Below are 12372 nucleotides of genomic sequence, written 5' to 3' on the forward strand. Positions count from 1 at the left end.
CTGAGTGGTGTTTTTATTTTCTCTCCTTTATGGGCAACTGGTACGGATTCATTCATCTTCAGCTAAGCTCCAGCCAGTCAGTCACACGGGGGGGCGTGGTTGCTGCAGCCAATCACACACATGGGCTCATCTTTCACCCTCATTGAACTCTTCTGTGATTGGCCAGGTAACTGAGCCGGCCTCCACTGGCTAACTTACTGCCTCACTTGAGGAACATTGCTCAGCACAACCCGCCCAAGTCTGCCATAGGTTTGTCTATCTACTCCCAGGCACATGCATTTTTGAGTCCTGAGTCACTTGGAGCAAAGAAGACTCTCATGGAAATCTGGACTCTTGGCATGCTACAATATGCCAAAATGGCACAGACAGCAGACGTGACATCACGCGCCATTTAACCACTGCTGGCATCACAGGAAGTGGTCAACTTTTGATCCACATGACATAAAAAAGGAATGTTACCAGTACGCCGACCACGGTGACCTCAGATAAATTCATTTCACTGAAGTGAAAAAAGCAGTACATTACAGGTCATGCCAGGGGTGCAGCCAATACATGAGTGGGCAGAGTGTTCAGAGGCCACCTGTCACGGCTGGCACATATATCATACGCCCCATACTGCCAATAGTGGAGAGGTGTGGCGCAGCGAGCAGGGCAGCTGACTTCGGAGCACCGGGTTCACAGTTTGATCCCCAGCTCAGGCGGCAGCTCAGCCCAGCACTATGCAACTCTGGGCAATAGCTCACTTAATTTCCATGATGGCCCCCAGCGCCTTGAGACCCGTAAGGGTGAGTAGTTTGCGCTTTACAAATACGGATTTACAAATATGGATTTACTGCTGACAGATGTTCAAATACATCATTATACACCAATCACAGCCTTAACTATTCGTTCAAATCTTACAGTGCCCTTGCAATGTCTGAAAGTGACTAAGCAGTGGCTCAGTGCACAGTCACAATCATCACTGCAGGCTCTGCGCCCACACAAAACATGTACAACTTGGTCCTTAGCTGCACCAGCTTCATTCACACAAGTAGAACATAAACAGATATGAACAGCAGGGTTAGCACTGATTTAGCTGACCAAGGCACTTACTAGCCTGTTCCGCAGAACCAACCTGGCTTCATGCAATCGGATATAGCCGATAAGTCCAGGGTGTGAGACAAAGAAGCATACAAACTCACACGTGTGATGCAACCAGAGTAGGACCATGCACGACAAACTCCGCTCAAGACCAGTAGCTACTCATGTCAATTCACAACAGCTGGCAATGTGACAGCTTTCTTCCATCATTTTCCTTGCCAGCATCACAGCCTTCGACACAGTCTATCACACAGATTTGATGGACCGGTTGTCGGGGGCGGGGGTACGAGGGGTTGCTTGGAAACTCTTTCACTCATTCTTATAAGAGAACACAAATGGTTGACTTAGATAATAACAAATCTCAGCCTTTCAGCCTTCCATGTGGGGTGCCTCATGGGTCGTCACTGAGCCCTACACTCCTTAATATCTATGTGATATACCTGGCAGCCCTGATTAGATCGTTTGATTTTCAGCTGACTTCTTATGCTGACGACGAACAATTGTTACTTACCTGTAAACAGGTGGTTCTCCAGTATTGGTGCCTTTCATAGATTCACATGCTTGAATATTCCCCGTCGTCGAAGTGGGAGTCCCACGGTAAATAAAATAGCAATAATGCTAATATATATATATATATGTAATATCATAATACATAATAAAACAGATACAATATATACTGAAAAACCTCAACAAAGGTTCCTACATAGGAATGCATTAGAGAGAAAAAACTCATTTGCAACATATCAGTGTCATTATGTTAGTCCAAACTGCAGCCAATCAGGCTCAAGCACACTCTAGAACCTTCTCCTCAGAAGCTCAAGCCCTCAGATTTTCGTAGCACAAGTAATAAGAGCGTATGAGGAGAACAAGAGCCTCTGAGGGGAGGAGGGAGGGTCGCATGTGAATCTATGAAAGACACCAATACTGGAGAACCACCTGTTTACAGGTAAGTAACACTTGTTCTTCTCCAGTATTAGGGGTGTCTTTCATAGATTCACATGCTTGAATAGAATAGATAGCAGTAACCTCCTAGAGCTGAGATTGCAGTACATCTTAACACTTGAAAAGAACAACATATAGCTTAAAGCATAGGCAATCTCAAAGAAATGGAGGAGGGAACAGAGGCTCACCTTATTTGAAAAGATGACGAAGCACTGCTTGCCCAACTGCGGTATCCGCTTCGTTGACAGCTTCCAAACAATAATGTCTGGTAAAGGTGTGCCTGCTGGACCATGTCGCTGCCCGACAAATCTGGTGTAGAGGCACCCCCGCAAACAACGCGGTGGATGATGCCATCGCTCTTGTTGAATGTGCCTTCACTGGACTTGGTAAAGGCCTGCCAGCTTGCTGGTGACAAAAGGATATGGCTGAAGAGAGCCATCTTGCAACTGTTTGTTTAGTCACTGAATGCCCCTTCCGCAGCAGTCCATATGCTATAAATAGCTGAACGGATTTACGGAAAGGGGCTGTTCTTGAAATGTAGAATTTTAGACAACGCTTGATGTCTAAAGAATGTAGTCGTTGTTCTGCTGGAGATTTAGGATCCGGGAAAAAAGTCTTTAAGAAGACAGGTTCGTTCAAATGGAAGTCAGTAGGTACTTTTGGCAGAAACGTAGGATTGGTACGAAGTGACACTCCATCGGGCTTAAACTGTACATATGGAGGCTTGATGGTAAAAGCGTGAAGGTCACTTACACGACGAGACGATGTTAAGGCCAAAAGTAAAGCAACCTTCCAGGTAAGAAACTTGATGTGTGCTCGGTGAATCGGCTCAAATGGAGGGTTCATAAGTTGTGACAGTACTACGTTGAGGTGCCATGCCGGAGGAGGGCGCCTTAACGGAGGAAACTTTCTGAAAAGACCTTTAAAGAACTGTCGGATGATCCTGGATGAACAGAGAGACGTTGAGCCATCATGGCGGTAGCGTGAAATAGCTGCCAGAAAAACTCTCAAGGTGGCATGCGAGAGACCAGACTGAGCGAGGCTCAGAAAGAACGGCAAAAGTTGCTCTGGAGTGGAATCAATTGGATGAATATTGGATGCAGCGCACCAATGACAGAAACGCTTCCACTTTAACTTATATGTTTTGATGGTTGATGGAGCTCTAGCAGACGCTAGAATGTCTCTACATTCTTGGGGCATAGTTAAGGAGGCAAATTCAATGTACTCAGGTTCCATGCCGACAATTGAAGCGTCGACGGGTCTGGATGGCAAATTTGACCGTCGTCCATCGTCAGGAGGTCCGAACGTGGATGCAGATGAATGGGCTTGCATTGTGACATTAGAAGGAGTTCCGAAAACCAAGCCTGCCTGGGCCAACGTGGGGCGATTAGAATCACGCGGCAGGGTTGCCTGCGCATCTTCCACAACGTTCTTGGTACCAATGGGATCGGTGGAAACGCATAAGCAAACAGTCCGCTCCAATCCATGAGTAGGGCATTGCCGCTGGAATCTGGATGAGGATGCCAACTGGCGAAAGTCTGGCACTTCCGATTCACTGGGGTTGCAAAGAGGTCTATGTTGGGATGACCCCATCGGCGGAACACCAGGTCTAGAGTCGGTTGATGCAACTCCCATTCGTGAGTGGATGACGCAGACCTGCTCAGGGAATCTGCCAGTATGTTGGATGCCCCCGGCAGATGAACTGCCGTCAAAGAGATGTTGTGACGAAGTGCCCATTCCCAAATTCTTTGAGCTAGACGAGACAGAGGCTGAGATCTCGTGCCGCCCTGTTTGTTCATGTAGTGCATGCTGGTGGTGTTGTCTGTTTGAACCAGCACCGATTCCCCCTGCACCACGGGCAAGAATGCTTTGAGCGCCAGGAAGATTGCCATCAACTCCAGTCGGTTGATATGCCAGGCTCGCTGAATCGCCGTCCATTTTCCCTTGATGGAAAGGTCCAGGAGATGAGCACCCCATCCTTCCATGGACGCATCCGTGGTCAATGTCAGATCCGGAGGCTGGGCAAGGAAAGAAACCCCTTCGTCCAGATTGGTTTGTTGTTCCCACCAGAGCAGACTGGTCTTCATGCGGGGTGTGACTGTCACCTGGTCGTTGAACGACCTCGACACTTGTCGCCATTGCAGGTCCAATTCCTCCTGTACAGGACGGGTACGTAACCTGCAATTTGGGATCAGTGCGATACAAGATGATGCCATCCCCAGAAACGACTTTAACATCCGCACAGAAACTGACTGCTTTGACCTGATGATTGAGACCAGACGAACTATCTTCTGTCGCCGTTCGATGGAGACGAACGCTTTTGACACGTCTGTGTCTAGGATTGCTCCGAGGAAGTTCCTTTTCCGCAGAGGTGTGAAGTGTGACTTTTCCACATTGATGGTCAACCCTAGAGACTTGAACAGGTTTTGGCACAAACGTGTGTCGTGAGCCAACTGCAGCGAGGATTGGGATTTCAGAAGACAATCGTCCATGTAAGGAAATATCTGAACTCCCTGAAGACGCAGATAAGCCATGACCGGAGCCAGAACCTTCGTGAAAACACGAGGAGCTGATCGGAGGCCAAAAGGTAGGACTTTGAACTGATAGTGAACGTGACCCACCTTGAACCTCAAGAATTGCCGATGTCGATGGATAATTGGCACATGAAAATAGGCGTCTTGCAGGTCTATTGTCGTTAAGAAATCTCCGCTGCAGAGAAGTCGCAAGACTGCCGATAACGTCAACATGCGGAAAGATTGTTGCTTGAGGAATAGATTGAGAGCTCTCAAGTCCATAATGGGACGCCACTCCCCCGTCTTCTTTAAAATGAGGAAAAACCTTGAATAGAAACCTTTCCCTCGCTGAGATACAGGAACCACTTCGACTGCACCCTTTGTTAACAAAAGAAGAACTTGATGTTGCAGTTCCTCTAGATGGGGAGGTGGCGGGCCCGAAGGCGGAGAATGTGGAGGAATCTCTGTGAACTCCAAGGCGTGACCCTTGCGCACAATGTCCAAAACCCATTGGTCTGATGTTATTAGAGACCACTGGGAGTAAAACTGCGAGATTCGCCCTCCAACATTCTGCTGAACTTGAAAGTCATTGACGTTTGTTGTTGTTGTTGGATCCTCTAAAATTAGACTTTCCTCTATAGGATTTGGAGTGTTGCTGACGAGAGGATTGCTGACTTGAGTAACACTGGTTTCCCTGATTGTACTGGCGGTACTGTGATTGTCCTCCTCGTGAAAAATTGGACGATTTGCCCCGTCCACGCGCTCCACGAAAAGGCTGCTTCTTGAACTGTAAGGACCCAAGCGACTTTGCCGTGACGGTATCTTTCTTTATGGTTTCTAATGGTTCATCGATGTGAGAACCAAACAGAGATTCTCCGTCATACGGCATGTCAAGTATTTTTGACTGGACTTCTTGCCGGAACGACGTGGATTTCAGCCAACCCTGGCGTCGGAGCGCCGCAGCACTGGCAAGAATACGGAAGGCAGTACCCGCCACGTCGACAGCATAGTCAATTATTTCTTCCGATGCTCTTTGCCCATCCTGAAGGATCTGGTGCGCTTCCGCTCTGGATGTTTCCGGAAGTTGCGCAATCAGCGCGGAAATGTCTGACCACATTTGACGGTCGAAACGACCTAAAATGGCCAGAGCATTAGCGGCACGGGCTGAAGTAGACGCCATGGACGAAAACTTTTTCCCTATTGCGTCTAAACGTCGACCCTCTCTATCAGGAGGGGAAGTGATAGGAGCTGCCGGGTTGCGCGCACGACGTTGCGCTGCCTGAGTCACTACGGAGTCTGGCTTAGGATGCGAGAGTAAACATGCAGGCGAGCCCGTTGGGGCCTTATATTTCTTTTCCAATCGAGGTATTTGAGCAGGCAAGGAGTTAGGAGCCTGCATGATTTTTAGTCCCTCCTTCCATACAAACTCGATGATTGGTATGGTATGGACTTGCTTATAAGGCTGGTTCTTAAAATCATAAAGGAAACAGTCTTCCTCTCGCTGCACTCTAGGTAATTTGAAGCGGTCTGCCGCTTTATCCATCAATTTATGGAAGCTAGCGATGTCAACCGGAGGTGAATCACTGGAATCGCCCTGTTTTGGCGAGGGTGTCTGTATTCGATAGTCATCGAATTCCGCCAAATATGGATCTTGTTCTTCATCTGTATCCTGATTAACCTCCCCTTCCGCTCTTTCCGGCTCCGGGTCATCATTCACATCTTGTTGTGAATTAGTGGGGATAGCTGTACGCGGATCTTCTGATGGAGCAGCCTGCCTAGGAGGAGTTTGCTGAGGCTGAAAAGATAGTGCGGCGTCAGAGGTAACATGTCCCGGAGTACCCTGGGGGGTAGGCGGAAATCTTCTATTATAATCATCCAACATATGTTGGAGGTTGGAAAATAACGATACTGGAAAAGTCGCCATAGGAACCTGCACATATTGTTCTTCATGCTGGTCTACAGCCTCATCCTCGTCCTCTTCAGAACTAGTGTCCTGACAGTTGATTATCAAATCAGATGGACTCTGAGCATCACCATAAACAGTTTCATCCGGAACGGATTCCGTTTCATGGTCCGATACGAATAATGGAGAAGGTGGCTGTAGAGTAGGAGTTGGCAGTTGGAGAGCAGAATCCTCCACATTGCTGACAGAAGATTCCGTAACGACTGCAGGGACTGAAATGTCCAAGTGCACTAAGGGCATATTGGCGAAGGACAGTGAACTTGAAGTGGAGTTAGCGTCCTGTGGCTGTGTTCCTGACGGTAATGGTAACGCTGTCGTCGACACAGCCATTGATGTAGACATTTGCGTTGACGACGATGATTTTGAAACAGTCGTCGGAGACGGTGATGTCTTGGATGTATTCGTCGACATTGAAGGCTTTGATAGTACCGTCGACGTTGTTTTCGTCGACGGGATCGTCGTCGAATCCTTGGATGAAAACTTCGCCGTCGACGAAGCTGTCGTCGACGAGCTGGTCGACGTGGTCCTCGACGTCGACGGTGTTTTCGACGTTGACGGGGTCGTCGACGGGGTCTTCGACGTCGACGGGGTCTTCGACGTCGACGGTGTCTTCGACGTCGACGGTGTCTACGTCGACGGAGTCTTCGTCGTCGACGGGAGCTTAGCCGTCGACGGGATCTTCGACGTCGACGGAATCGTCGACGATGACTCTTCGTCGACGTTCGCTTCTTCGTCGACGATAGTATAGGGATCGTCGACGAGACTGAAGAGGTAGAGGCTTTCGTAGTTGTGAAAGCCGTCGACGATAACCTCGCCGACGACGACGACGCCGACATCGTTGTGACAGTAGTCGTCGACGAAGCCATAGCAGCCAATCTCGTCGATGGAATGGTCGTCGACAAGCCCGTCGACGACCGCGCTGTCATAAGTGTAACAACACTTATAGAGGCTGGAAAAGACGCCTGAGAGCCAGGTCTCGTGGGCGTAGACACAGCAGTCATAGTAGCAGTAGGTTTTACTGGAGCTACAGTCAAAGCCAGCTTTTTCTTCTTTAGAAAAGGAGATGGTAACTCCTGAACACTGCCACGCTTGGAAGCCACAGAAGAAGGACCTGACTGGAAACTTTCTGCGTCTGATAAAACTGCGTCCTTATCTTGAAGGCGCTTCAGCCATAATAGAAGACGACCGTCCCTGTCTCTGAGGGTTTTAGGAGGGAAAGTTCTACAGAACTTACAGTCAGCCACCTTGTGTTCTGGATATAAGCAGTAAATACACTTTTGGTGGGGGTCCTTCTCAAACAAACGCAGTTTCCCACAGGAAGAGCAAGGTCTAAATAAAGACTTCTTACTTGACATCTTGAGAAAACACTGAGTAGAAGAGTAGATATGAAGAAAAACTGAGCAGAGCTCAGGGAGACTCCCTTCACACGACGTGCGGTAGAAAATCTGAGGGCTTGAGCTTCTGAGGAGAAGGTTCTAGAGGGTGCTTGAGCCTGATTGGCTGCAGTTTGGACTAACATAATGACACTGATATGTTGCAAATGAGTTTTTTCTCTCTAATGCATTCCTATGTAGGAACCTTTGTTGAGGTTTTTCAGTATATATTTTATCTGTTTTATTATGTATTATGATATTACATATATATATATATATATATTAGCATTATTGCTATTTTATTTACCGTGGGACTCCCACTTCGACGACGGGGAATATTCAAGCATGTGAATCTATGAAAGACACCCCTAATACTGGAGAAACTCAAATTGTGCTATCCTTCAATGACGGTCAGGTAAAAGAAACAGGAGTTTGCTTCCATGATTGCATGAAGGCCATTGCAAGTTGGATGTCGGCGAATTGTTTAAAACTGAATTCCAACAAAACCGAGGTGATTGTATTTGGAAACAACCCTTATGTAAGGACCCAGCCTGGTGGCCAACAGATATGGGAAATCATCCTACCCCAATCCTAAAGTGAAAAATGTAGGAGTAATAGTGGGCAATAGACAGACTCTGTGACCACATTAGTTCAGTTGTATCCTCTTGTTTTCTGATTTTGCGAGTTCTAAGGAAAATAAAACCTTATCTCTCGGACGTTAACTTTAGGACGGTAGTCACAGTCCTCATAATGGCATGCCTGGACTACTGCAATAGCATCTATCTGAATGCCCAAAAAAAACTTCTCAATAGGTTTCAGATAGTCCAAAATGCAGCTGCCAGACTATTGTCTGGCATACCTAAATTTGTTTCAGTCCGAAGTGAATTAACTTTACACTGGCTCCCGGTGAAACAAAGGGTTCACTTTAAGGCCCTTTGTATAGCCTTTAAAGCCCTTAATGGTACTGGCCCCGACCATCTGAGGCAAAGATACAAATGGTACACCCCTAGTAGGACCCTACGATCCTTGGGTGCAAAATATGTCCAAATACCCACCTTCAAAAAAAACAGCTGTGGAGGTAGGAATTTTATTACCTGCACTTCCAAGGCATGGAACGAGTTGCAGTTCCACTGGAGGAATGCTGCCAATCTGCTCTCCTTCAGCAGATAGGTAGAGCTCAGCGCCAGGACACCCAAGGGTATTTGTGCGCTTCTTATAAATTCAATTAACATAACATAACATGAGGCATTTTCCATGTCACCCTTTCGTTATGTCTGTAAACAGTTTTCGGATGCAACCAATCTTTTGATTATTTTCCCTAAATCCTGCACACAGCTCACAGCTATATATTTAGTATTTATATAGTGCAAACCTAGATGTAAAGTAAGAGAGCGCGGTACCCATATGGATGCTAATAAGGATGTAAGGAGGCAGGAAAGGGTGGATACCTAGCAGGCGAGGTGATAATGTTCCGCAAAAGGTGTGTTTTCAGTTACCTTCTGATTTTAGGAAAGTCAGAACAGTTATGATGTTGGTAGGGATGTAATTCAATATCCCAGGGATGTGATTCTAGATTCTAGTGAAGTTATTCCAGTTCCTAGTGATGGTGATGTTATTCCATATCCTAGTGATGTTCTTCCAGATCCTGGGGATGTGATTCTACATCCCTGTGAAGCTATTCCAGATTCTAGTAATGGTGATGTTATTCCTGATGCTAGTGATGTTATTCCAGATGCTAGTGAAGTTATTCTAGATCCTGGTGCTGTTATTCCAAATCCTTGTGATGTTATTCCAGATCTTGTGGATTTTATTCAAGATCTTTGTGATGTTATTCCAGATCCTAGTGATTTGATTCCAGGTTCTAGTATTGTTATATAGATCCCAGTGAGGTTACTCCATATCCTAGTGATTGTGATGTTATTCCAGATCCTAGTGATATTATTCCAGATGCTAGAGAAGTTATTCCAGATCCTGGTGATGTTATTCCAGATCCTAGTCAGGTTATTACAGATCATTGGGATGTGATTTTAGATCCTAGTGACGTTATTGTATTTCCTAGTGATGGTGATGTTATTCTAATGCTAGTGAGGTTATTCCAGATGCTAGTGAGGGTATTCCCGATCCTGGTGATGTTATTCCAGATCCTTGTAATGTTATCCCAGATCCTAGTGATGCTATTCCAGATCCTGGTGATGTTATTCCAGATCCTTGTGATGGTATTCCAGATCCTAGTGATTTTATTCCAGATTCTAGTGGTGGTATATAGATCCTAGTGATGTCATTCTAGATCATGGAAATGTTATTCCAGATACCAGTGATGTTATTCCAGATCCTGGGGATGTTTTCCAGATCCTATTGATGTTATTCCAGATCCTAGTGATAGTGATGTTATTCCAGAACCTGGGGATGTTATTCAAGTTCCTAGTGATGTTATTGCAGATCATATTGATAGTGATGTTAATCCAGATTCTGGGGATACTTATTCCAGATCCTAGTGATGTTATTCCATTTCCTAGTGATGGTGATGTTATTCCAATGCTAGTGAGGTTATTCTAGATGCTAGTGAGGGTATTCCCGATCCTGGTGATGTTATTCCAGATCCTTGTAATGTTATCCCAGATCCTAGTGATGCTATTCCAGATCCTGGTGATGTTATTCCAGATCCTTGTGATGTTATTCCAGATCCTAGTGATTTTAGTCCAGATTTTAGTGTTGTTCTACAAATCCAACTGAAGTTATTCCTGATCCTAGTGATTGTGATGTTATTCCAGATCCAAGTGATGTTATTCCAGCGGCTAGTGAAGTTATTCCAGATCATGGTGATGTTATTCCAGATCCTAGTGAGGTTAATACAGATCCCAGGATGTGATTTTAGATCCTAGTGACGTTATTCCATATCCTAGTGATGGTGATGTTATTCCAATACTAGTAACGCTATTTCAGATGCTAGTGAAGGTATTCCAGATCCTGGTGATGTTATTCCAGATCCTTGTGATGATATTCCAGATCCAAGTGATTTTATTCCAGATTCTAGTGGTGGTATATAGATCCTAGTGATGTCATTCTAGATCATGGAAATGTTATTCCAGATACCAGTGATGTTATTCCAGATCCTGGGGATGTTTTCCAGATCCTATTGATGTTATTCCAGATCCTAGTGATAGTGATGTTATTCCAGAACCTGGGGATGTTATTCAAGTTCCTAGTGATGTTATTGCAGATCATATTGATAGTGATGTTAATCCAGATTCTGGGGATACTTATTCCAGGTCCTAGTGATGTTATTCCAGGTCCTAGTGATGGTGATGTTATTCCAGATCCTGGGGATGTTATTCCATATATTAGTGATATTATTCTAGATCCTAGTAATGGTATTCCAGAACCTGGGGATGTTATTCCAGTTCCTAGTGATGTTATTGCAGATCCTATTGAATTGTGATGTTATTCCAGATTCTATTTATGTTGTTCAAGATCCTAGTGATGTTATTCCAGAACCTGGGGATGTTATTCCAGATTCTAGTGATGTTATTGCAAATCCTATTGATGGTGATGTTATTCTAGATATTCTGGGGATGTTATTCCAGATCCAAGTGATGTTATTCCAGATCCTAGTGATGGTGATGTTATTCCAGATCCTGGGGATGTTATTCCATATATTAGTAATATTATTCTATGATTCTAGTAATGTTATTCCAGAACCTGGGGATGTTATTCCAGATCCTAGCGATGTTATTGCAGATCCTATTGATGGTGATGTTATTCCAGATTCTAGGGATGTTATTCCAGATCCTAGTGATGATGATGTGATGTTATTCTAGATCCTGGGGATTTTATTCCATATATTAGTGATATTATTCCAGATTCTAGTGATGGTGATGGATGTATGATGGTACTGCGCAGCATATAACACCGCAGTACCATTACAATGCAGCTTTTACAACGCAAGTCGTTACCACGACTTGCGCTGTAGGGTGCTGGACTTAGGAATAGTATGATTTACTATTCCAATTCCAGCCTACCTACAGTAGGGAAGGTGTTGGAATAGTAAATCACACTATTCCTTAGTCTAGAGCGCCTTCCAGAGCAAGTCGTGGTAACGACTTGCGCGTTGTAATGGTTGTTTCCCGATGGGGATAATATTCCAGACCATGGTGATGTTATTCCAGATCCTTGTGGTGTTATTCCAGATCATAGTGATATTATTCCAGATCCTAGTAGTTATACCAGATCCTAGTGATGCTATTCCATATCATACTAATATTATTCCAGATTCTAGCATTTATTCCAGATCCTAGTGACGTTATTCCGGATCCCAGTTACATACAGATGGTCACTCTGATGCTGATTTGAGATGAAGCAGTGGTCTCGCATCTTGCTGTGCCAGTTAAAGTTCTGGTTATCAACCTAGAAGGCATAAGGAGGCATACCCCATGCATAAGGAGGCATATCCCTGCATAAGGAGGCAAACACAAACTATGACAGTGAATCCTGCTAGGTCCTG

General features: G+C 45.3%; 1 protein-coding gene across 1 annotated transcript in view; it reads right to left on the reverse strand.

Annotated features, from left to right (window-relative positions):
* LOC147660783 (neurogenic locus notch homolog protein 1-like) overlaps positions 1 to 12372 on the reverse strand; it is a 415745-nt gene that overhangs the window by 373174 nt on the left and 30199 nt on the right. The window lies entirely within an intron of this gene.

This window comes from Lissotriton vulgaris, unplaced genomic scaffold (assembly GCF_964263255.1).
Source record: "Lissotriton vulgaris unplaced genomic scaffold, aLisVul1.2 SCAFFOLD_1465, whole genome shotgun sequence".
In the NCBI taxonomy this organism is placed as follows: domain Eukaryota; kingdom Metazoa; phylum Chordata; class Amphibia; order Caudata; family Salamandridae; genus Lissotriton; species Lissotriton vulgaris.